The sequence below is a fragment of the Myotis nattereri genome (genome assembly GCF_964212035.1).
Source record: "Myotis nattereri genome assembly, chromosome: 4".
NCBI classification, from domain to species: Eukaryota; Metazoa; Chordata; class Mammalia; order Chiroptera; family Vespertilionidae; genus Myotis; species Myotis nattereri.
This window is the reverse complement of record NC_138079.1, coordinates 97,915,123-97,942,218: the sequence shown is the minus strand read 5'-3', so window position 1 is coordinate 97,942,218 and position 27,096 is coordinate 97,915,123. Positions and strand designations below refer to the sequence as shown.

Here is a 27,096-nt window from a genome sequence, read left to right as displayed (position 1 = left end):
ACCCAGCCACTTGAGGCTCTGCCCTCCCATGTTCATTTTGAGACTGGGTCTCTGCATCACCTCTGATGTCTTCTCAGTTCTGTCTCTACCTGCTTCTCGTCTCACAGACGTGGGCTGATGCAGGCAGTTCCCTGGAACACACTCCCGAACTCCCTGCCTTCTCTCCCTTTCCCATGTCCGGATCTTGGCCAATCACCATGGACAGCAGTTGGGGAGCACCTACCTGTCAGACCCTGTGCTCAGTGCTCTTCATATGCAAACTCTGATTCTCCCCAGGGCCTTTTGAGATTAAAAAAAGTGTTACTATTTTTCAGGAGAAAAACTGGAACATTGAGAGTTTATGTTTCTTGCTTTGAAATTTCTGGGCTCAATCCTGACGATGCTTGATGCTTGTCTTTGATTTCTACTTGTCTCTTCATCAGCTCCCTCTGGGCTATCTGCCAGTGACACACACTGGAAGCCAAACTCACCTCTTTCTCTTCTCTTTGTTCATCCTCTGCGTTCTAGGTTTTGTAGGTTTCAGTTGTGACTTTCTACATCATTTTTTGGTGACTCCTTGCCTTTCCCCCTCAACCAATCATCTGCAAAACCCTGTTCATTTCATACCCAAATAGCTCCCCTTCCTTCCAAATTCCACTATAATTGTTTGAGTCTTCTTTATTTTTTCTATTGTACTATTGCAACAACCTCTTTTAAAATTAATTTTACTTTTCTTCATGATATAATTATTGTGTGCTGATTCACTTGGCAAAAAGATGGGAGGGAAGTACTTTAAAGTCCATAATGTTGCCGAGACCGGTTTGGCTCAGTGGATAGAGCGTCGGCCTGCGGACTGAAAGGTCCCAGGTTCGATTCCGGTCAAGGGCATGCACCTCGGTTGCGGGCACATCCCCAGCAGGAGATGTACAGGAGGCAGCTGATCGATGTTTCTCTCTCATCGATGTTTCTAACTCTCTATCTCTCTCTCCCTTCCTCTCTGTGAGGGATCAATAAAATATATTTTTAAAAAAATTATTTAAAGTCCATAATGTGGTCACCTGGAGTCCAAAGACTTTCTGTATGGGTTGAATTCTGTCTCCCCCAACAGCAATGTTGGAATCCTAACCCGCAGGACCTCGGGAGGTGGTCTTATTTACAGCTAGGGTCTTTACGGAGATCACAAAATGAAAATGGAGTCATTAGGATGAGCAGTAATCCCATCTAACTGGGTGTCCTTATAAAAAATGGGGAATCTGGACACAGACCTGCATACAGGAAGAAAACCAGGTTTGGATTTATGTTGCCACAAGCCAAGGAAACCCAGAGATTTCAAAGAAACCATCAGAAACTAGGAAAGAGACCCATATAGATTCTCCCTCACAGCTGTCAGAGGGAACTAACCCTGCCAATATATTGATTTTTGAATTATAGCCTCGGGAATTCTGTGGGACAACACATTTCTGTTGTTTAAGGCAGCTTGTGGCACATTGTTAAGGCAGCCCAAACTTGTCTTCCTGCTTCTGGTCTTGCTGTTACTTCTCTATTGCTGATCAATTTCTCTAAAACCCAGCTTTTCTGCAGAAAAGCTTTATGACTCCTTGTTGCTACAAAGCATCCAACTCTTTAGGCAAACACTGAAATTATTTCATGTCCTAGGACCTGTGTCAGGAGGGAGATAACTTTGCCTTGTTTACCAGACTACCTCAGCATACTGACAAGAGTCAGGAACAGAGTAAGCGCTCATTTGTTGAATGAATGAATGAGTGAGTAGATGAGTGAGTGAATGATGAATCCATTTCCCTTCGCTAATCCCTGGCATCATCTGGAATGAATTATTGCCCTTATTCAAATTGCTCCAGCTTCCCACTTCTTCCCACTTGCTGTTAACTGCTTATATCCACCCATGACCATTTCTGTTTGTTGTTAGATTATATGTGTCATTCAAGACCTAGCTCATTTTTCAGCGCTTTTTCGAATTTTCCCTAATGCTTTCTGATGGGACGGAATCCTTCCCTCCCATATTTTTGAGTAGCACTTTCACTTTTTACTTTGCATCACAGTTACTGTCTGCCAGGCCCTGAGCATGGTAATGCTACTTTTACAGCTTGGCTCCTGGTGGGTATTCAGTAAATAGTTCTTAAGTGAGAAAATTAATTACATTAATAAATATCTAGGATAACAGAGATGAAGTTAGAACCCATAAGTCCCACCCTGTCTTGCTTATTTCTGTGTCTAAGCAACACTTTATCCAGAGATTTCCCTGTTATTTTTTTATTTATTTATTTTTTTTTACAAATGCTCTTCAGGAATTGCATGTAAGAGAAAGGAGCTGGTATTGAGTGCATTGAAAAGTTGAATTGCAGGTTGCCATGGAAACAGAGTTGTGAGCTGACTTTTCTGTATACGAGTGTTTTAATGAAAACATTTTCTTAGCCATTATAGATGGGTTTGTGCATCAGAAGAGAAGTGCTTTATCTTAACATGCTATTATGTTCATAAGTTAGATTGATGGCCTGAAGTATTATTTCATCAAATCACTATACATTATTGTGGTTTCCTTGCAGAAAGTGATCCCGATGCTAACAAAGTAAAGGCTGTTCTTATTTGTGGAAGAAAATATCTCTACACCACTTTTTTCCCTTTTGATATTGAGAAGTGGCCTTTTTATTGTAGCCGAAGGACACTTAACTTAGGCATCTGTGATTCCATTCTTTCTTTGATGTAATAATTGTCCCAAATCATGCATGCATTCTACTTGCTGTTGACAATTATTTTTAATATATTTGTTATAATTTTAGAGATGAAGGGGAAGAGAGAGAGAGAACTATCAATGACGAGAGAGAATCGTTGATTGGCTGCTTCCTGCACTCCTGATATGGTATTGAGCCTGTCACCTGGGCATGTACCCTGACTGGGAATCGAACCATGTCCTCTTAGTTCATAGGGCAATGCTTAACCACTGAGCCATGCTGGCTAGGCTGATGTTGACAATTACTAAATAATTTGAAGGATTTCATGATGGTGGTGGTGATAATGCTGGTAGTGATGGGGAGGATCTCAGAGTTTACTCACAAACTCTCACAAAATAGGAGATGACCCATGCACAAATCACTGTTGGTTTGTTCTAGTTTTAATCAAGTATTCCTCTACTGGGGTCAGTAGGCTAGACTTTACATAGAGGGTAAGGCCAAAGTAGGTTTACAGCTGTGAGTACACAAACACAGTTTATTCTTATATCATTATTTATTTACTAGAGGCCCGTTGCATGAAGAGATTCGTGCAATAGGCCTTTCCTTCCTGTGGCTGCTGGCACAAGTTTTCCTCCAGCAGCCAGGACCCAGGCCTTTGCTCCGGCCGGAGCCTTCAGTCATCGTGCCTATGTATGCAAATTAACCACCATCTTTGTTGGGTTAATTTTCATACTCTCTTGATTGGCTGGTGAGTGTAGTGGAGGGACGGTCAATTTATATGTTTGTCTATTATTAGGTAAGATTATTGTATTATTTTTCATACAAATAATTGTAAACCTACTTTTGCCCCATCCTGTATAACGTCCATTAGCATGCCATACCATGAGATGCAGGAGTCATAACTAGGTAATTATTAGTTCAATTTGCAATCTTCTGTTAAAGATAATTTATTAAGCATCTTGTCCCTACCCAGAGAGGGCCAGGCTTTTCATTGCGGCAAATTTGAGGTACCGTTTTGGCCACCTCTTGAAGACCTCTTTTAATACAGAGATCCAACCCATCATTCTCCTCAAGTACCTTTTAATAGGAAATCTCCCAATAAACCTATTAAAAGCATAATGAAAACCTCATTCTGTCAGGCTTCAGAGTTGTAAGTGGCTTCTAATTTGCACAAGATTGGAATAGCATTGAAGAATTACAGTAACTAAGTGAAACACTCGTCGGATTTTCAATTTTCTGATAGCATCCCATGTAATTTCTTGTAATGCGTCCATAGCCAAGCGCGGTGACACATGTCAAGGCTCATGCCAGCGCTCCTTCCCACACCATCGTTACCCTGAGGAGCACAATGCTGCCTGCTGTCTTGTGGGGAGGGGGCAGGGAGGTGCCCGTGTGGCCTTGATGGAAATTCCATTATATACTGTTCTCTGAACAACAGCGCCGTAATTCCTAACCGCTCAGATAGATGTTTTTGATGCTTGACATTTGACTTCCCATATTTATTGGAACAAACAGTGAAGCATTCCTCCCATGCGAGTGGTTGGCAGAATACGTGGTTTGTCCTGCTGTAGCCTGTGGTCCCTGTTGAGCTGATTGCCTCATTGGAATGGAGGCTGCATGCTTTGTATTCTGATAAATACATTCCCTTTGCAGGAACCAGAAGAAGCAGGAGGCATCTTGGTGGTGTACCAGCGGGATAAGGCCCTGCGTTTTCTTTAACATATTTCTTCTTATCCTCAGTTCTTGTTTTCAAGCTGAAATAATCCACGCCCCCTCTCAGAGAACAAGTGTTTTCTTCTAACCTTAAAATGGGAGTCTCTTGTGCCCAACCCTTAGTGCCTTCAAGGTTGGTGACATATGTCAGCTGTTTAAAACCTCAAGCCAGTAACGGCATTACAAATAGACTAATCACACTTGGTAAAGGAAGAACAGAAGTCAGCCAGGCTTGCTGATCCTCCACATCAATACAGCAGTCCCCCCTTATCCCCAGTCCTACTTGCTGCAGTTTCAGGTACCCCTGGTGTGTAAGAGAAGCCAGATGCGTGGATAGGAAAGCTGTGGCACATTTACACAGTGGAGTACTACTCAGCCATGACATCTTACCGGTTGCAACAGCATGGATGGACCCAGAGAGCATTGTGCTAAGTGAAATAAGCCAGTCTGGGAAAGACAAGTACCATATGACCTCACTTATATGTGGAATCTAATGCACAAACAAAATAGAAACAGAAGCATAGGTACATAGAAAGACTGACAGCTTTCAGAAGGCAGGAGTATTAGAGGGCTGGGTGAAAAAAAGGTGAAGGGATTAAGGAAAAAATAACACATAGACAACTTGACAACAATATGGTGATAGCCAGAGGGCAAGGGGGTGGGGGAAGGTGAAAGCAGGCAAAGAGGGGAGAAATGGGGATGGAAAGAGACTTTACTTCGGGCGATGGACACACGATGCAGCATGTAGATGATGTTTTGTTGAATTGTACACTTGACATTTTGTGAACCAATGTCACCCCAGTAAACTCAAAAAATAACTAAGTAAAATAAAAAATTTTAAAAAAAGAAGCCAAATTCTGGTTGGCATTCCCCTCTCCCCTTTGTGCAAGATAGGGAGGCTATGGGTGGGGCAGCCTCTGCTTGGTTTGGTTGTGAGATAAACCTGGAAGAGAAGCACAGTTATCCCATTGAAATAATTTGAGCAGAAAACTACTGTAAATAAGTTTCATTTTTGTCTTTTGTCAAATAAAACTGTTTTCGCTTAAAAAAAAGCCAAGAAACACCTTTCTTTTGAAAAAATATATTTTAATTTTATTTTTTATTAATCCTCACTCGAGGTATTTTTCCATTGATTTTTAGAGAGAGTGGAAGGGAGAGGGTGAGACAGAGAGAAACATCAATGTGAGAGAGACATCGATTGGTTGCCTCCTGCATGTGCCCCAACCAGGGCCGGGGATTGAGCCTGCAACTGAGGTACATGCCCAGAATCGAACCCAGGACCCTTCAGTCCCAGGACTGATGCTCTATCCACTGAGCAAAACTGTCTAGGACTAAACACCTTTCTTTTTTTAAAAAAAATTTAATCCTCACCTGAGGACATTTTTTTATTGCTTTTCAGAGGGAGTAGAAGGGAAGGAGGAGGAGGAGAGAGAGAAACATCAATGTGAGAGAGATACATTGGCTGGTTGGCTCCTGCACCAGCCCCAACCGGGGACAGGGAGTGAATCTGAAACCCAGGTATGTGCCTTTAACAGGGATTTGAACCCAAGACCCTTTGGTGCGCGGGCCCATGCTCCAATCATTGAGAAACACTGGCCACAGCAAGAAGAAACACCTTTCTGACCCTCCATTTCACCCACATAATGACAACACAACAAACATTCATTGAGCTCCTGTGCAAACAAACCCCTTGGTCCCATACAGTGTGATGGGGTGGGGACAAGAGCAGCCAGGAGAGTCTCAGGTTAGTGCAGTTGGGACTTCCTGGTGTTCGGGGCAGATATGAATCAGTGCTTCTATTTAAAACATACTGAAAAAATGTTATCTGAGTCTTTTAATTTGGCCCGTCTAAATGGCAGTTACTGAAAATAAGTCAAACTTCGATTCTGAAATTCCGGATCAGAGTTTTCCAACCTCAAGACTGTTGACATTAGGGCCAGACCCTTTGTTGCTGGGGGCTGACTGCCCTGTGCCATGGAGGACAGTTGGCAGCACTAGATGCCAGCAAAGACCCCCTGCGGTGGTGGCAATCTAAATGCCTGCAGACACTCTAAATGTCTCCTGTGGAGGCAAAACCATGCTCAGGTGGGAACCCCTGCTGTAGATGACTTCTTGGTGGCAGCTGATACTGGTATTTGCTGCTTTTAGAGGTAATAGGTGACTCTTTTCTCATCTATACAATATAAATATTTATAGAACAATGCTGGGCATGGATTAAGCGCTTGGAATAAGGGATCAAAAGTAAAAGGGTGAACTTTTGGGTATGTGAGTTACATCTCAATGAATCTGTTATTTAAAAATGTGAGCCCTGGCCCGTGTGGCTCAGTGGGTTGGGCGTGGTCCCGTGCACCAAAAGATTACCAGTTTGATTCCTTGTCAAGGAACATGCCTGGGTTGTGGGCTTGATCCCAGCAGGAGGCAGCCCATTAATGTTTTCCTCTCACATTGGTTATTCTCTCTCTCTCTCCCTTTCCTTTCCTCTCTCTTAAAATAAAATCAATTAAAAAATTTTTTTAAAAAGTGATAGGGTCATTGTTGTCCTTAATTGTGAATTTACTGAACCTTCCTGAGTCTGTATCTCATAGGAAGGGTACCAGCATCCTCTGGATTTTAGCTGAGCTTTAGGCGAGTTGTTGTTATAGGAGAAACGTGGGCAGCCCAGCTATCAGTAATGAGCAGGTTTAAGAAATGTCAGGCATTAAGTAAAGTAAGGGTTACTTGAACACAGCACTGTGATAGATGATTCTGAACTGAGGCATAGGTCTGGCTATTCATGCATTTTTCTCAGTGTGTCTTCCTTAGCAGCTGCCCTGGGGTTCCCCACCTCCCCTCCCACCAGCAGTCCATTAACCCTTTGTTACTCCAGCAGCACCAGCCTCACCTGGGAGCCTGTAGAGATGCAGAGACCTAGCCTCTCCTCCAAAGTTGTAGAAGCACCTCCTTAAAGGGCTCCTTCCATCCCCCTTCAATTGCTCCCTAGAAGGGCCTCTTTAGACCCCACTTTCATAGAATTTCTTTATCTTTTTTTTTATATATATATATTTGATTTTTCACAGAGAGGAAGGAAGAGAGATAGAGAGAGTTAGAAACATCGATGAGAGAGAAACATCGATCAGCTGCCTCTTGCACATCCCCCACAACCCAGGTACATGCCCTTGACCGGAATCAAACCCGGGACCTCTCAGTCCGCAGGCTGAGGCTCTATCCACTGAGCCAAACCGGGTTCGGCAGAATTTCTTTATCTTTTGCTGGCTATACAGTCTCTCTGCTTCCGCTGATTGGCCCTTGAATTTTTAAAAATGCTTTTCTCGCTCACCACTCTGCCCTCCTACAACAGTTTCCCTTTCTCTGCCCCTGAGGTATGAGCGCACACAGCCCCCTTCCACAGGGTGATCTGACCCCAAACTCCCGGGCTGGGTTTGAATTCTTGACTCCTAGAACACAGTCCTGCAAAACGTCTGAGCTACACATTGCTCCAGAATTATAGTTCAGCCCCTGGTCAACACCACACGTATTCATCCGTATACACATGATTCTGTAGAATTTAAAGGTCCCCAACACCCATGGTTAAAACCAGAAGACATGGGAGGGGGAGATTTGAATAAAATGGTCCTCAAGATGGAATCAAGTTTGGGAAAACGGGAAAAAAGAGAGTGCTTTCTCCAACATGTGTTAAACTCAGCAGCGGTCCCCACCAGCTCTGCCCTCAAATCTTTCCTGTCTTTGTAAATGGCATCACCATCCACTCACTGAACTAAAACCCTAGGCATCATTACCGATTCCTTCTTTTTTCCTTCCTTCTGTAATATGTTGTTTCCGCCTTCAGAAGAAAGATCTCAAATGCATCCACCTCTGGTCATTTCCGTTGCTGCTGGCCCTGTCCAGGTGTCATCTCTCATGGCCTCTGCAGGGAGTTCCTAAATTCATCTTCCTGGTCACTCCTGCCACCCCCAAGCCCTTCCATTAGCAGTAGCCAAAGCCTATTTTGAAATTGCAGATCTGCCTGTTATACTCCCTGGCTCATTATATACCCCCTTGCTATTCCCTAAGCTCTTCAAGCTTGTTGTAGCCTTAGAGTTTTGTCCTCTTCCCACCCCCTTAATTACTCATCTCCCAGCTACTTACTTGCCAGGATGGCTCATTATTCTTTGAGTCTCAGGGTCAGATCTCATTCCCTTAAAACAAGAATGCCCAATCCAATTGGGACCCATCGGAGTGCCCTTGTTTTTATTCCTGTGCCAAGCGCCTGGCACCAAAGTGGGTCAAGGATGCCTTTTAGAATACATTCTCACCCAGTGGCCATGTTCTGAAATATGCTGATACTATAGAGCTAGACAGCCGTGGGCAAACTACAGCCCGCGGGCCGGTTCCGGCCCGTTTGAAATGAATAAAACTAAAAAAAAAAAAAAAAAAAAAAGACCGTACCCTTTTATGTAATGATGTTTACTTTGAATTTATATTAGTTCACACAAACACTCCATCCATGATTTTGTTCTGGCCCTCCGGTCCAGTTTAAGAACCCATTGTGGCCCTCGAGTCAAAAAGTTTGCCCACCCCTGAGCTAGAAAGACCCTATTGGAATTGGACTCATGGCTAGGGGAAGCTGGAGATATCCAGAGAAAAGTTCATTTGCCATGCTTCGGCTTATCTAATAGAGGGAGATTGCCTATCAATTAAAGCCACAAGGGTTGAACTGGAATGTGGTCCCTGGGGATCTGAAGTAATTTCATCTAATCTGGAGCAGTTTTAGAATTCAATAATGCAATCAGGTTTTAGTATTTCCCCCACATAACGATTCATGTGCCATGAAATTTTTTCATTAAAACATTCCAAGGCTCACAGAGTGGAAGAAAGGAAGGGGGCTCACACACACCTCATTTGTTCAACTGTTTTGCTGAAGCCCCAAATGTAGTTCATTGAAATGGAGCCTCAGAATTTTAAATCAAGTTTTACTTTGCAATTTTAATGAAATGCAAACAAATACTTAGCAGTTCTAAAGGGCATGAAGTCATTAAGGTTTCTCATTTTGTGAGGTGCTTTGGGGGCCTCCATCATTTTTGGAGTGAAATCAATTAAGTTCTGTGTATGTGCGTGTATGGGTGTGAATGCGTGTGAGTGCACGTGACTACTTGCACAGTCTGTGGATGGACCACAGGGACTCTGGGCTTACATTTCTCCTGTGCCCTTTGCCAGCTTTGTGTCCTTGGGCAAGTTACTTAACCTGCGCCACATGTAGGAAGGGGACACTGTAAGTTTTGCTGGGAGGACGCAGTGCTGTGGCACAGGTCTTTCTCATACCTAGAAGGGTCGATGCTTGGCTTAGTGCTCTGCTGTCACCATCTTGAAATCCTTAATAATTTTTGAATCACGGGGTCTGTATTTTCATTTTGTATCCAGCTCCACAAATTATGCAGCTGGTCCTGATTTTATGAGATTATGTAATACAGTGCCTGCCAGCATCCCTCCAATGAGGTGGATACTAAATATGCATTAGTTCTTTTTCTTAAGTGTTTGAATAGCTGTTTCTGCGTTGTGGGTTAGGCCCCTAAGAGAAGCAGGTTGTTCTTTGATTACTTTCAAGATGTAGAGAGATACTCAGCTCTCATACCGGCTCGTTGGCAATGCTGGGAAGGTAGCTAGTACCTGGAGAACATTCATGCCCTAATAGCTTGGTGCAAAGAGAGTCTTGGTGAAAGTAGTTTGCCAAATGTAAGTTGCTACACAAATAAGTCATAATGATGTGCACTGAACAAAACATTTATTAAACTGTAACTGTGGTACAGATAAGGGTAAGGAGCTACGTCAGAATCTTATGGGGCATTAGGGCCAGACCCTTTGTTGCTGGGGGCTGGCTGCCCTGTGCCCATGTTAGCCTTTGAGTTTGACAAGCATGCATTAAAGGCATGCATAGACACCAGTGCAAAACCTGGAGGGACCTGGAAATTCCTTCCATTTTTCCAATAACAACAACAACAACAACAACAACAACAACAAATAATAATAATAATAATAATAATAATAATAATAATAAAGAATTAGTGCCTGTACTGACCCCCTCTGATCTCTGCTCTCTGTAAAGACCCAAGTGGTGACTGGCTTTTTTCAGGATACCTTTTAAGAGACATTTTGCTTCTTTTCTCTGTTCTCACTTGTCTGATTCATTTCATCAAGGACGCAACACACTCACGGAAATTATTTTTGTGATGGTATTTATTGCCTTTTCGCGCCTCTCCACCCCGGGATTGTAAGATCCATGAAAGCAGGGCTTTGTCAGTCTTGTTTAGGAGACTCTATCTCTATGACTGGGTCCCTGCCTGGCACAGAATAAGCCCTCAGATATTTCTGGAATGGATGACTGAGTCCATTTTCTACACCTGAGATCATTTTCCACGATGAAGTTTCTGTGGTTCTGCGACACGGCTGAATTATTTGCATTTTCCCATAATTCTGATTTCCACCCCCACACCCATCCCTGCTAACGCCCTGGACTTGTTCCCTCATGTTGGATGCCTCTGCTTTTCTCTGGGATGGGTCCTTCGTGGGAAGAGTCCTCTGCAAAACCTACACTGTCCCACCGGAATGGTGGACCTGGAAGGCAGGACTAGGACTAGGACTGGCTTTCTTGTTCATCAGCACTCAATAAATACACACCCAATGCATCTGCACACCTTCTGTACTTCTAATCCATCTGCATGCAGTAGAGGAAGTGAGCATCCATCAGAGGAATTCTGAGTTTGTGGCGAGGCTTAACCCATAAACCATTTCTTTCCAGGATTCACATTGTCAGTTCACGACTAGTCTTTTATGCAGTTCTCTGACTTTGTGAACTTAGTAGGTCACAGACCAAAGGTCACATTCCTAAAAGATGCCCATTTGTTTGTTAGAAGAAGGGGCAGTATTATATGGATACAGGCACTTCTGCGAGCCAGGGAAAACAGAGTGGGTATAAGAGAGTGGAGAATAAATTTTCTGGGCCTCATTTCTCTCCTTGACAATCTTGAGGAGTGAGGGGAAAATGACAGGCACCTCTACATTTTATGGGTCTGTGGAGGCTTCACTAAATGCATCCATGAAGGGTCTGGTATAAGAAGCTGCTTGTCTAAAGAGAGAAAATAAACTCTAATTTAGATGATCGAATTGCCAGATGCTAATGAACTATGGCTGCACATATGAATAGCCATTTCTTGGGTTTCTAAATGATTTTCACACTTCCCAAGCTTTATTAACATTTGTAATATCTTTTATGTTTTCCTTTATTGGCCAGGGGGAAAAAAAAAACACATACCTGAAGGCTTAGGTTTCCATCAAAGCTGATGGAATACACTAATAAAATTATATGTCATATTAAAATGTGAAGTATGTGTTGGTGTAATATGGTCGGAGTCAACCCAATAGAATAACATAATTAATAGTGGCTTTGATCATTAATTTAGAAGGGCAAGAAGCTGAGGACAGCTTGCGTCTCTCTCTCTCTCTCCCTCTCCCTCTCCCTCTCCCTTTCCCTCCTTCCCTCCCTTCCCCCCCAGCTGCTATTTTTTTCCACCCAAATATGCCTAGAAAAGTATTAACTGGCTGTTGAGACTCCCAGAGGCCTGTTAGCTTCAAGATGGAAGCGAGAAAGCTGCCATAATTCAGAAAGCAGCTCCTGGCATGGGATGAAGTCAGAGCAGCTCAAGTTTGGGTCAGAATGTAGAGGCCCCACTGGAGTGTTCACGCTTGTATCCACAGTCCCAGAAGTTCATGGAAGAAACTATTCCCTGTGGGAGGGCATGAGTCTGATTACTCCCGAAACATTGCTCCAGGCTCGTGATTGAAGATGACTAAGCAATGTGTGCGGGCTGTGGCTTCTCCCACCTTCTCATCATGTACGCTGTGTGCACAGCATTGTCCACACGGGCCCACAGACCCGTAACTCGGAGGGTGGGCGACATTTCCCCGCTGGAAACAGACCCTGGGGAGTCCTGTTGCTGAGCGCGCATCCACATAGGTTCACCCTCTTAGTGAATAGGGCAGAAGAGTACCTTCCTGGCAACCAGAGTGGAGTAGTGAAGGCTCATGGGCTGACAAGGAAACAGAGAGGAACTACATGACCAGCCTTAAGCACTAATTCAGTGCCTCCCTCATTGTGAGTCAGACATTTTCTATTAGGTCTATTTCCTATTCTTAGGGGATTTGCATATCTTTATTAAGGAGGGCATAGTTATATCTGGCTTGTAAATAGACTATGGGTTCAAAATCAGGATAAGTCCAGCCTCCTGGACACCCCTGTGGGCACGGTCTGGTGATTGACAACAGGGATGTTGAGTTAGACACTCCCGATGGAGTCTCACACTGAGCCTCACTAACCCTGTGACATTGTGCGAGCTACCTATCTCCTAGCTTCCACTTGCTCATCTTTAAAATGGGGCTGATGATACCTCATCAGGGCATTATAAGAATGATGGTGCAAGCAACGTCATTTAAGTGCTTGGTATTATGATAATTAAAGGTCAAGCAACTAAAGAGCAGGTAGGGAATTATATCTGAATAAGTCATAGTGAATCTGTTATCCTATGAGTAGTTTTTTTGTTTTTTCCTGTGAGGTTTTTGATGGAAAGTAGGAAGAAGGGGAGTGGGAGCCAAGTGATGATGAAGATGATAAACATGTCTAAGTCTGCTAGTTCTCAGGTGTCATGCTGTCTGCTGCCCCAGGGAGGGAACCTTCTGTTAATGTTGGAATCAGGAGGGAGAGACTGAGGGAATGAATGTAAATGCCGGAGGAGAAATGTGACATGGGGTTGAGCAAATATTAGTCAAATAATCTTTTAGGAATTTGGAATGGATAGAAGGGTCGGGAGACTTCTTTCTCATTCTTATGTGATCATTGGTCCTACCCAGTTGTAAATTGTTCCCCATTCCTTTTTAATAGGAGGGAGTGAGCCCTAGAAAGCTTGGCTCAGTGGATAGAGTGTCAGCCTGCGGACTGAAGGGTCCCGGGTTCAATGCCCAGTTTGCGGGCTCAATCCCCAGTAAGGAGCGTGCAGGAGGCAGCTGATCAGTGATTCTCTCTCATCATTGATATTTCTATCTCTCTTTCTCTCTCTCCTGTCCCTTCTGAAATCAATAAAGAAATATATTTAAAAAACACAAAGAGGGGGTGAGTCTTGCCCAATGGCTGCTTGTTTAGACAATAAGATTTGTTGTGTGCCCCTCTCAGGTGTCCAGGAGACTGAATGTAGGAAACTAAGACCCCGAACAGTGACTGCATATAAAAAACAAAACAAAACAAAAGACACCCTAAGGGGTTTGGCTCAGTGGATAGAGCGTTGGCTCATGGATTGAAAGGTCCCGCGTTCAATTCTGGTCAAGGGCACATACCTTGGTTGTGAGCTTGATCTCCAGGAGGGGGTGTGCAGGAGGCAGCTGATCAATGTTTCTCTCTAATCTAGTGGTTCTCAACCTTCCTAATGCCACCACCCTTTAATACAGTTCCTCATGTTGTGGTGACCCCCAACCATAAAATTATTTTCGTTGCTACTTCATAACTGTAATTTTGCTACTGTTATGAATCGTAATGTAAATATCTGATATGCAGGATGTATTTTCATTGTTACAAGTTGAACATAATTAAAGCATAGTGATTAATCACAAAAACAATATGTAATTATATATGTGTTTTCCGATGGTCTTAGGCAACCCCTGTGAAAGGGTCGTTCGACCCCCAAAGGGGTCAAGACCCACAGGTTGAGAACCATTGCAGTCTAATTGATGTTTCTAACTCTCTGTCCCTCACCCTTCCTCTCTGTAAAATCAATAAAATATATTTTTTTAAAAAGACAGCAGTGTGATTCAGGGTCAAATATTTTAGAGCTGGGATGATTGAAGAATGTATCATGGCAGCCTGGCCTGCAAATTTAGACATGGAAGACCATCTGCGGTGCTGGGGAGACATTGCTGTGTTTTATGATCCAGAAGGTAGATTTTCCCCTAGTTCATGTAAGCACTTTACGGACTTAGTAATGAATAAAGGAGCTTTTAACCTCCAGGTTACTGGTTGAGAAAGGCCCCAAGTCGGTAGTGACTAGTAGGCATTGCCATCTGCCAGCTGCTCGGTGGTCTATCTGTAATGACATAGAGGTCTCAGAGCAAACCATGGCAGACAGGCACTGCTGGGTCTGTGGGTCCATGGACAGTGGCCCAGACTCAGATCCTTGCAGTGCTCCCCCTCCCTCCCTCCTAGGTCTGACTGGAACATGGCAAGTGGCTGAGAGTGGCATCGGCCATGTGGGAACCAACACTGCCAACCTGCCAACCTTTCTTTGGAACTCACCCATTTAACAGAATCCACCTTATTTTTCATTTTGAGAGACTTTTTTAAAAATATATTTTATTGATTTTTTACAGAGAGGAAGGGAGAGGGATAGAGAGTTAGAAACATCAATGAGAGAGAAACATCGATCAGCTGCCTCCTGCACACCCCCTGCTGGGGATGTGCCCACAACCAAGGTACATGCCTTTGACCGGAATCGAACCTGGGACCCTTCAGTCCGCAGGCTGACGCTCTATCCACTGAGCCAAACCGGTTAGGGCTTGAGAGACTTTTTAATTCTTTCTCTCGCTGAGCATTTTAAGATGATATTAGCCAATCGCATTTGAAATTCCTCCTGCCAGGCACTCTGATAAATGCATGATGTCATTTTCTCTTCCCCACTTCCCTTAAGATAGGGACTCTGTTTCCTATTTTACAGAGGAACAGACTGGGGCTGATCAAAATGAATGGATTTGTCTGAGGTCACAGAAGTAGTAACCCAGGTACATTTCAGCCAGCCCTTCCTTTACCTGGGATGCTCAGTCCAATTAGTCTAGTTCAGTGATTGCGAACCTATGACACGCGTGTCAGAGGTGACACGTGAACTCACTTTTTTGGTTGAATTTTCTTTGTTAAGTGGCATTTAAACATATAAAATAAATATCAAAAATATAAGTCTTTGTTTTACTATGGTTGCAAATATCAAAAAATTTCTATATGTGACACGGCACCAGAGTTAAGTTAGGGTTTTTCAAAATGCTGACACGCCGAGCTCAAAAGGTTCGCCAGCACTGGTCTAGCTAAATTATCTTTTAAAATCGACATTCTGTTAGTTATGCCACCAAAGAAGTTGCTGTTACTTCTCAGAACACATGAACTAATGCAGGAGTGTCAGACACTGTAGATAAGCTGCCTACTGCCACTCCCCCTGCCCAGCTAATAGGCCACTGGTTTTGTTAAAGGGTGGTAAAGCTATGGGTTCCCAGGAGCCTCTGCGAGCTTCAGAAAGCGACTCCTGGTTAGCTGTGACCAACTGTAGAACATTTCCTTGCCAGTAATGTGATAAGGGGGGCATGCGACCTCCTTCTTGGCCATGGGGTATGAGGATTTCTGCTAGAGGTTGCCTGAGGTGTCTCCTTGATCTTCACAGAGGCTTGCAAAGAGAATGCTTATTTTTGACTCTTGACATGGTTGTGTGGGAAGCTGTCATGTTCATGTAGTAACTGTGAGAAAAGCCAGCCAAACAAGCGAGGGTGGGGCTCAGGGTGGTGGAGGAACTAGAGAGAACAGCCCCATTGCTGCTCAAAACCTATGTAACCTGAGTTACCCGACCTCCTTACATCTGAGTATATGAGCTTAGAGATGGACTTATTTATAACTCCATGTGGGGGATCCTCTGTGACCTGCCACTGAGCATTGTTGCTGAAATGGGCAGTCCATACAATAGATTTGTTTAAAGTTATTTTTATGATGATTAAATTTTTTTGTGTCCCCTATGAAATGTCCATAAAATATGTAAATCTTACAGGTGATGATACAGTTTCAGGGTACACAGTAGGTTGGTGTCCAAATTAGGTCCAGAAATCAAGTTTCCTACTGCCTTGGCCATAGATTTGCCAGATAAATTATAGGATATTCTTTTATATTTGAATTTTAAATAGATAATGAATAACTTTTTTATTACCAATACTAGGGGCTCAGTGCATGAATTCGTGCACCTTGAAAGAAATTCTCGGCCCATCATCTGAGCCCAGCCCCTCCCGCCGTGGCCCCTGGTCCCCTGTCTGCCAGCAGCCCTGCTCCCACCACCATCGCCCCCACCACCAACGCTCCCATGCACTGAAGGTGTTGGCCCCGCTTGCACCTGCTGCTGGTGTCATCAGTGGGTGCAAGCTGCGGCTGCCAGCCTGATCATCCCTCAGGAGCAGTGGGAAGTGGAGAATCCCTGAGGGGTGATTGGGGCTGGCAGCATCCGCTCTCACCTGCTGACAGGGCTGAGCAATTGAGGCTGGTATGAGGTGCTGGCAGCAGGTGCGAGTGGTGGCTCCGGACCCAGCAGCGGGTTCAAGCAGGGCTGGCACTGTGGGTACCAGATGGGACCACGTCATGTGGGAGCAAAGAATTTTCAGTAACTACCAGAGGCTCACCCCAATGATAGCGACTGGTGCCCCACTTTGGTCTGGTGCCCCTGCTCACCTGCTCCACCATCCTGCCGTGGACAATGCCCACCATGTTCTGTACTCTGCCACCTCCTGCCAATGCCCGCCATGTTCCGCACGTGCACCCTGGTGGTCAGCACACATCACAGCAACCGGTTGTTTGGTTGTTCAGTTGTTCTGCCGTTTGGTCTATTTGCATATTAGGGTTTTTTATATATAGGTGCCCTATATGTCATATGGAAGAAACTTATAATAGTAGTATTTGTTGTTTATCTGAAATTCATATTTAGCTAGGCATTCTGTATTCCTACTTACTGACTTTGGCAACCCTAGTTGGCCAGGACTAAATATGTTTACCATTTGTCCTTTCTCATTGTGGACTCTTATTTGAAAATTCCAGATACAGACTTCACCTAATTTAAGCCAAAGAGCAATTTATAGGCTCACATGATTGGCTTTTCCTGTGTTTTTATTGCCTTGTGGATTTTGCTGTGAGGTGATAAAGATGAACACCAGCACCTTCAGACTTATGCCTATCACCTTTGTGACCCCCAGTGAAAAGAAAGCCACTTGTTCCAGTAGCCTGCATGATCATAGTGGATGGACTTAAGTAGCACATCAATCCTTAAACGAATCCTTAAACTAATCATGTGGACAGAAAGATAGGTTATACTGATTGTCCCAAACTGGTCCTGTGACCACCCTTGAAGATGGAGGTTAACTTTGTAGTCAACTATATCCAAACTACATGGAAACTAGGAGAGGGGAGGCTTCCTAAAATAAAACTGAGAAGGAAGATGGAATGGATTCTGGACCATCAACAATAATGTCCACCCTGGTCACTAGGCACCAGACAAATTGCTGGTCTGAGGAATACTCTGCTTGTCACTGGCTGGGTGAGAGTGGGCCCTGCTGAGTCAGTATTTTGCTGAGAGAGGGTGGATTGAACTGGAGACTATGACTCACTGGTAATGGACTTCAAAGCAATGAGACAGTTGTGAATAAGGCTGTTAAGTTCTGTTTCAGAAGCTCAATGAGGTTCAGCTTGTTAGTCAATAGCAACAGAAATAATGGCAGCTCATAACAGTCTCTACATGTCGGGGAAGTGTCCTTTGAGTTTCAGTCATAACGAGTCTCATTTGATTTTTATCTAAACCCAAATTTAAATTTTATTGGAATACTTATACATGATTACCTTTCAGTGAAACTTATCATCATTTCAGCTTTAATGTTCTAGAAAATGGAGTGGTATGTTTTTTTAAAAACCTCCTTCCAAATTGTTAGTTTCATTAAACAAATATTTATTGAGTAGTTCCTATGATTTTCATTGTGGATGACAAAGAAAAATCTGACAAAAGTCCCTGTCTTGAGCTTTTACTGGAAAACATTGTGCTGTATGTCTATATTAGTAAAAGTTACTTTCCCCCCATTTTAATACTTTGTTCTCTCTAATTATATAGCTATGAGAAAAAGGGGTCTGAGAACATAAACTCTAAGAGAATTTATTTAGGAAGCTACCACAAGTGAAGTTGGTTGTCTAGCCCTTTCTTCATGGGTGACATTTTTCCTTCACAAGCGTTCATGGGGACAAGCATCTCTTTTTTTCCGTTCTTGCCCTGGTTGTAATTTTAGTTCTACTGTGGGAATTCGTGGAGGAATGTTTGTGTCCACCACTGGGTTAGAAGCTAGGAAGGCAGAAACCCCTCTGCTCCAGTACCACGCAGAGTGTTGGCCATACAGCAAGTGCCCACTAAACACTCATGGAATAAATGAAGGGGTCGCTTCCTCTTCTGCTTCTCCACTCTGTCCATTAGCTTTCCAGGATCACATACAGGTGAGGAAATGTCGTGTGATAGCAAGACCCAAGTACAAGGGACTGTGCTCTTTACCTCCATTTTTAGCAACTCTGGAGAGCTCCCTTGTTAAGGCTGGATCCTATATTTGCTTACCAATGTGGCAAGGATGTGATTTGGTTCCACCTGTTGCCACCACAAACAAAAGAGGCAAATAGAAGGCTGACATGATGTGGCTGTATAAGGGAAAAATGCTCCTTCAAAGTGCCAAGGAGAGGATATGAAGCGTTGTCAATCTCTCTTCAACTTCGTGCTGGTCTCTTTTCTCATCTGTCTTGAGGTGCTGTAATGACTTTGGGGAGCAGTGGCCTTGTGCTTAATAACAACCTGAGACTTGCTTAAACCCATCCCCAACCACAAGTCAATACAATGACCTTGAGATTGTTCTCCTCACTGACATTCACAAATGCTCACACCTCAGTCATGCCAAAAATGGAGGCATCAACTTTGATTCCAGAATTCTTTGCATCTACCACACTTAGTCCCTCCTTAACACATCCTGTAAGCTCTTCCTTGAATTATATCCCAAGCCTACCCACTTCTCTGCCTTCCTGCTGTCACCATCCCAGGTCAAACATCCCCATCCTTGGCTCCTTCCTAGTAGATCCTCATAACTGAGCTCCTACATCTTGATTCCCCCACATCCAGACAGAGCGATGCTCCAAATGCATCGAATAGCTGTACAACATGGTTAGAACAAAGGGTGAGGTCCTTATCCTAGTCTGGGAGGCTCTCCATAACCTGGTTCCTGATGCCTCTCTGATCTTGTCTTCTTCAACCCTTGTCAGCTCTCTTAAGCTAAGCTTGTGCCCATCGGGGGACTCTGCATTTGCTGGTCCCTTCCTGAGATACTTTGCACAAACCCTCTCAATATCAACTCCACAGTCCATGAATGCTTTGATCTCCTGCCACAATCCTAGAAAAAACACTGCCCACGTCAAGTTCATAGGGTTTGTACATTATGGGCTGTTCAGAAACCACAAAGGGAGGAGAACAGGATACAATGCACGTTGGAGCATCAATAATAACTCAGAATAGAGTGAAGCTCAGGAAAGATTATTTATGAATTATCCTTTGGACACAGGACTTAACAGAAAGGCACTGTGTAAGTGGGTCCCTAGAATGAAGGGCAGGCTGCCTAAAAGGAGAATTTCTGCAAGTGGCAAGAGGATGGGCATAGGCCAAGGGGACTGTCTTGGCCAGAAGTTCACTAGGCTCTCTTGAAAATTGCTTTGGGGGAGTGGTAAGACTGTTTGCCATGAAATATTTGCCAAGGCAGTTATATTTTGGGGGGAAGTGTAAAATAAACAGTTTTTGGTAGCACATTATCCTGCATGAGCATAAACGAAGGGCAAGTTCATTGTTGTTGCAACCCTTGATTATACTAAACTAGTGGCCTGGTGCATGAAATTCATGCACATTGAAAGGGAATTAATTAGAGAAAATATTTTAATATTGTTATTTGCCCTTTCTCTATAATAGAAGTGTCAGAGATGAAAGAAAATTAGTAAAATGTATATGAAAATCTTCCTCCTGTCAGAGTCTGGGGCATGCCCCGGGACCCAGAGTCAAGTTCCTGCCCACCCACATGCACCTCAAAATTGCGCGAGACCCAAACCCAGCTGGCCCCACCCCCATTGGGCAAGATCCAGACCTGGCCAGCCCCACCCCTCTCAAGCCCCACCCGGTGGGGAGCGCAGCCTCAGGTCCCCCGTCAAGCCCCGCTGGGTGTGTGGGGGGGTGCAGCCTCAGGGCCCCCGGCCCAATGCCAGGTGGGGGGTGCAGCGTCAGGTCCCCAGGCACACCCTCAGGCCACCCAGCCTGGTGCTGGGGCGGGAGGCATGGCCTAATGTGCCCCGGCCCAATGTTGGGGGGTGCGACCTGAGGTCTCCCAGCCCAGCACCGGGGCGGGAATGCAGCCTCAGGTCCCCCACCCGGCCTGACGCCATGCAGCCTCAGGTCCCTGCTGATCGCTCGTTACGGCTCGTTACAGGAACCCCACCTCCACTGTGAACGCAGCCATCTTTGTTACAGGAACTCTGCCTCTGCTGTGGGTGCAGCCATCTTGTGACTGTGTGATGGAGTGAGGGTCAATTTGCATATTACCTATTTATTATATAGGATACCTTAGTGGCTGAAAGGTTCCCGGTTGTAAAATCAGATGCATCTTAGAGGGATATTTTAAAGATGGGTTGGTATGTTAATTTCTTTTCATTGACTTTGGGGTTTTCATGTAAACATTGGATGTTCTCTGAGCTTGAAAAGTGCCTTGGTATCTTAGCCTCAGGATCACAGTGCCTTTGTTGCTTATTATTAGTTTCTTTCAGAATGTTTCAGTAGACCACATTTTTAAATAATGTAAAGAAACACTGATATGTAAAAACGTCATGTCCACCTGACATTTGAACCTAAATTGGCAGTGTGTATGAGTTGATGGCGGCCTGTAGGAATATTTTTACCTAAATCTTAATTAAATGCAATACGGAGAAAGAAGAGAAGCAAGTATGAAAGAAGCCCCCATTTCGGGAGGAAGTGAGAAGCACAATTCCTGTCTATCAAACGTTGCTGCTTTGTTGTGCTTTAAACTACAGATTTTGTGATATTAATCATCATCCAAAGACAGTAAGCTCCAAAGGGGATTGTTTGTTGTGATATTATGCCTAAGCATTCAAAATCATCAGAAACTTGTGCTTCTACATTTCTGAACTATAGTCAATGCCAACTACTCCTTTTGTACTATAAGCTTGGTAATACTTTAAATAATTATAAATTAAGCCAGAGTTCTACAGATGATCTCTTTAGGTAATGGGATTGTTCTTTGCTTATCTATTTCTGTTCTGGGCATGTTGCATTTCTAACATTTATACACCAGGTAGAAGTGACATTTTCAACAAAATTTCTTTTTCTTTTTTTGTATTTTCTTAAATGTTTGAATCTAAACACACTCAATGGAGCTCATCACAAGAAAACTGGCCACGTGTTTGCCATACTTCCCTCCATATAATGCTAAATACTATCTAAAAATCAGAGTCCTAAAAAGTTGAATCTTTTTATTCAAAGGTATTATAAAGGTTTCTGGGAAAAGTATGCAATAGCTAAATAGGTCTAAATATGCAAAGGATTAATATGTATATTAATAATGTCACATATATTATTTTTGCTGTACATTAAGAACTTGGCTTTTGATTATTTGGGCTACAAGCAGGGAACTATCATTCACGGGCTAATCATGTGATTTTAGGTAAATTAATGAACTGCTGAGCCTCAGTTTCTTTAGTTTTTAAATGGAGATAACATTTGTACCCGCCTGATAAGGTTATTATGAAGATGATGAATTTAAAGGGCTGAATGTAGGTCATGATACATAGTAAGTGCTCATTAAAGGATAGGTCATTGTTCTTGTTTTTTATATTTAGCTATTTATTGGTAGAAAATAATCATCTACTGAAAATAATAACATTTACAGCTGCCAAAGAGAAACATCCATGCAGTCCTATTTGCCATGTGAGATGAGTCATAGGGTTCATTACACGAAGGCAGTAAAAACCAAGGAGGAAACAGTACTTAGCAAGCAGCCATATGTGCAGAAGTGTGACTTCTGAAGCTCAATTTTGTTCCAAACCCAGTAAAGATAACAAGTCTGCCCTCTGGTGGATCATTTCAAGGAGTTAAACTTTTCTGGGCTTGATTTTCAATCTCCCTGAAAAGCCGCAGTAGCATGTCTGATAAATATGCACATGAATGGATAAACTCACAACACACATGGGGAAATGAAATGTTTTATGGCTACAGAGAAACACTCTCTTCCTTTCTTGTTCGGCACCGTCAGCACTCGGCAATTGCTAAGGGTTATTTACAAGAACTCTGAGCCGTCTGATCACTCAGCTGTGGAAGGTGAATGAGATTTTTAAGGTGCAGGGAAAAGGAGAGGCCAATGGTAAAGTGGGAAGATGCATGAGAAAAAGGAAACTATCAAACTCGCATCCTGGAATTGCTGGGACATTGCCCCCGGTGACTGGATTTGATGAGGAAGGGCGGGGGGCGGTAATATTTCTTCAATGAGATATGTGCATGCACTTTACCCCCAGACACACCACATGGTGAAGTGAAAATTATTCCTACAAAGGGCTGCAGTTCTGACACAGGATGTAGTCTTTTATCTTCACATTGGCACTATAAGTAAATAATTGAGTTGCTTTTCTTCCATTGGCTTCCGGTTCTCAAAGTAGCAAACATTTTAGTTGGCCATGCAATGAGGTATCTGACCTTGACACATGGCACCCACCTACTGCTCAAGCTTCCTCCATCTCCTGGCCCTTCCCCTCCTGCTGGAATGGACTCAGTGCAGCTCAGGATTCTTTAGGATCTGAAGGACAGGGACCTAACTCAGAAAAATAATATAGGGAATGTAGGTGGTCTCACCTAACTGGAAGTTCCATTGACTCACCAAGCATCAGGTGGCCAGATTCAGGGGCTCAAATAATGTCATCAGGTCTCTCTTTTTCTCTCTGTCTTTTCCTTTTTTTCTGTTTCTTATCTCTGATTCCTTTTCCTATTTTGATTTTATTCTCGGATAGGTTGTCTTCATGTGGTGACCCAGATGACCCCAAAAGTGCAGACTCTAACTTCATCAGTGTCTTTGTCTTCAGGAAAAGAAGAGACCCCACTCTTGGTACCCGATCAGTCCCTGGATAAGGGAAGTGTCTTTCTGTCTGTCTCACATGCCCCATCTTGGGCCAGTGACCACTCTGGGTGGAAACAGGCTACTCTGCGTGATCCTATGCCCAACCCTGTGTTTTGGGAGGCCGGGTCCTGTGATGGGAAGGGAGCTCTTTGTTGGACTAGTGGGATTACTGAAAACAGGCCAAAGGGGGGTAGGAGGAGCCAAAACACATGTTCGTCATATTCAGTGTCTCTAGTACATGCTCTCATTGTTGCTGTGTGTTTGCTTAAAACTGTTCTTCAATGACCTTCCTTACCATTCCAGGGACAGCTACAGACTGTACGTTCTCTGTAGACTTCTACTACCATCCTGGTTTCTACTTCCCTCTTATTCTAAAGTCTGTAGCACTCACCTTCACTTCTTATTTGGCCTTTTAAGTGCAAATGTTAGCTATTGTTGCCATTATTGTCATTTCCAAAGTTATTACAGCTTTATGACAGTTTTTGGATGTTCCAGGCTGTGCAGTGTTTAAGTGCTGCATTGCTCTTTGGGATCCGACAAAGTTTGGATGTGGATCTTCTCTCTCAAGGGCAGCACTGACTCTTGATCTTAGTGAGATGGGAAATTCAGGAAACCAAAAGACAGCATGCTCAGAGTTCCACCTGCCCTCTAGTCACTTTGAAGTGCAGTGCCCAGTCTTTAGCAGCCTGCTCAAGGTGGGTCTCAGCAACCATGGGCACAGTCCTGGGGCCTACATCTGCTGCTCCCTTTGGGATCCGGCAGCAGAAGATGTAGGGTGCCCTTCCCTTGCAGCTGAGGCTTTGGTGCTCAGTCAAACCACTGCTCCAGACAGGGGTCAGGGAGGGGAAGTCATTGTCCTTTTTTTCCCCTCTCCCATGAGGCAAAGATTACAAGTCCAGGTGAAGGTCAACTACGAATTCCACCCTTGGCAAAATCCAATTATAAACTTTACCCTCCCTGAAATGCCATTAGAGGTTGGTTTTGCTTTATTTGGGATGCAAACTGACAGTTTTTGCCTGTGATGTATTCAGGAAGACATATCTATTAAAGATAGCCTAACAATGGGGGCACACTCAGATTTGCATTTTAATTCATTTTCCCTCAGTGCTGATATGCAGCTTATCTTTCAAGGACAGACTCCCATCAGCCCTGATATAAGTTGCTTAAGAATAATGCTCATAATCTATTAGTTTAATCTGCTCACATGAGCAGGGGGAAAAAAAAAAGGTTCATTGCGTGATGCAGAAGGTTTCTGGGCCAATCGGAGTTATTTTCTGAATTCCCATAACAGTTCTTTTCAATTTCTGTTTATTTTCCTCCATCCAGCTACAGTATTAACAGCTAAGGGAAGAGGCCGTGTCTTTCACTTAGGCTCAAACTGGCTTGAGTTCAAAAGTCTGGCTCCCAAACATATTGGTTCTGTGCAAATCACTTAACTTGAGCCCAGTTTCATTATCTATAACAAGTGTATAACAATACAACCTTGAAAATGCGTTTTGATCATTACAGATTACGTGTAAAAACTGCCCAGAGGACCTGTCAGATAATAGATAATGATATTTTTATCTTTCTGAAACTAAGATATCTGCTAAGGTCTTTATGTCTTTCTGATACCTGCACCTCTGTGTTGTTTTTCTCACTTTCTGTCACTCCCGGGGGGAAAGGGAGTCCTTTCTTTGCAGAGTTTATTAAATATCGGAGGGAGAGGTGTTTAACCTGGAGATTCCTATGTCACCTTGCTCAATTCTGCATTCTCACTGGCCCTTTTGTTTCTTTATTTCAACCCCCTCCCCCATGGATTCTCTCTGGGACCAGATGTCCTTAAAGAGTTTAGTAGAGGAAAGATGTCCAGGCATCTGAAGAAAGGGAGTCAGTGGGAAGAAGGTCAGGATAACAGTAAAGGTGGGGAGCCCTGCAGCATGTGGAAGCATCGCCTTGGAGTTGGGAAATGTGCTTGAACTGTGAAGGTCTAGTGATGTCATGATGGATCTCATATAAACCATGTCCATCATTGTATTAACCTCATAGGAAGGAAAAGGGTACCAGGGGTAATGGGAGGCAGATTAGTAAAGCCAGGTGACCTTTGGTCATGGGTCCAGGGTCCTGGGGAAATGTGGGAACTGGGGCTGAGTCTTAGCTATAAAAGAATTAGCATGATAAATGGAATTTGTGTGCTGGAGTTGAACCTGACAAATGTAGAAGACTGATATGTCTGAATAGACCACCAAGGACCAGCACGTTTTACTGTTATTTTTTTGAAAGATGAGGTGTGGAGAGAGATGATTTTAGAGTTGGAAGTCTTACAAATGAACGAGTTTGGAGGGGTTATGTCAGTGGGTGGCTGAGACAGAGTGCAAGCTGCTGAAGCCAATGTGAGAGGCCAAGGCATCAGGAAGGATGTCATCATGGAGATTAATACTGAACCCAGGTTCAGCTGCCTGCCATTCAAAAGCCAATAATCCAGAGTCAGGGGCAGGCGGGAGGAAAGTAGGTTTATTCAGGAGCCGGCAGCTTCAGAAGACCATCTTAACAACTGGACACAGGCAGGGGTTTTTATAAGGAGGGAGAAGGAAGAGTAGAAAAAAAAAGAAATAGGAGAATCAAAAGGAAGGGGTTGAGAGTTTTCCGTTGAGGGGACTATGTGTGAGCCAGCACAGTATGTTCAGATAACTGGTTGAAGGTCGGCAAATCTCTCAGAGCCAGAATGTCTCAAGATTGCAGTCTGCGTCTTTTGAAGGTAGTTCCTAGGATCCTTAAGCAAACAGGCTGTTTATCTGCAGTCACATATTAGGTAACAGGTCACCATTTACAGAAGTACTGTTACAAGCCTGGCGGGTGGGTTACAAGATGATGCGAGGGACTTTGCCATTAGCTTGCTTATTTTCCTTCCTCCGACTTCCATTACACTGTGAGCTCCACGAGAGCCCAGGCGTGTGGGCCACGCTCCTTCGTGTTTCTCCAGTGGCCCTCCCTGTGCTCAGCTTGCAATACATCTGCCATGTGTAGCCACTGGCTGAAGGCTTGATAAAGTCACCAAGGAATGGTGGGCTCTCTTCTCCTCCGAGCCTGGATGCATTCCTAGGCATAGTCGGTTTGAAATGAACACGTGATGATTGCATGATCGATGTCAAAGTACAGATTAAAAATAAAATAAAAAGAATATCGTTATACTAGCGCTTGTGGCGCTGTTAACTATGTGTAGAGGCATTTGGGATCTCGTGCTCACCGTTCTCTCTGTCTGCATGCGCAGTAGGCATGTTATGCTGTGCGCTCTCTTCTATAACCATTGTAGTGACAAGTAGAGGGAGCATTTTCCACATTAACATAATCTGTGACATCCACTGCAAGGCTTCATAGTCCCCTTGCGCCACCGTATGCTTAAAGCACTCCCTCTGTTCCAGTTCTTTGCTCCCATAAATAGGTGTGAGCCTTATTTAGAAACCTACCTCCATGATAACTTGGGCCAAATCTGGAAGCACGGTTTGGCCAGGCAGTAGCTCAGTAGGTGAAACTTAGAAAAAAACATCACTGGCTCTTAGTGGTGCACTCTGTTACTCGGCTGTTTGATCAACAGTTAACTGTGAAGTGGTTCTGGAAAAACCTGGCCATAAAACATATTGTCTAATGCTTGTGACTCGGGAACAGGGGAAAGCACGCCTGGATTGTAGGTCCCAGCCTGGGCTAGGGTCTAAGCAGCTGGTGGAAATTTGGGAGAAAAGACCCATCCTTT

At 43.8% G+C, this 27,096-nt stretch overlaps 1 protein-coding gene across 13 annotated transcripts in view; it reads left to right on the top strand.

The window, feature by feature from the left end:
- RBFOX1 (RNA binding fox-1 homolog 1) overlaps positions 1–27,096 on the top strand; it is a 2,169,222-nt gene that overhangs the window by 814,497 nt on the left and 1,327,629 nt on the right. The window lies entirely within an intron of this gene.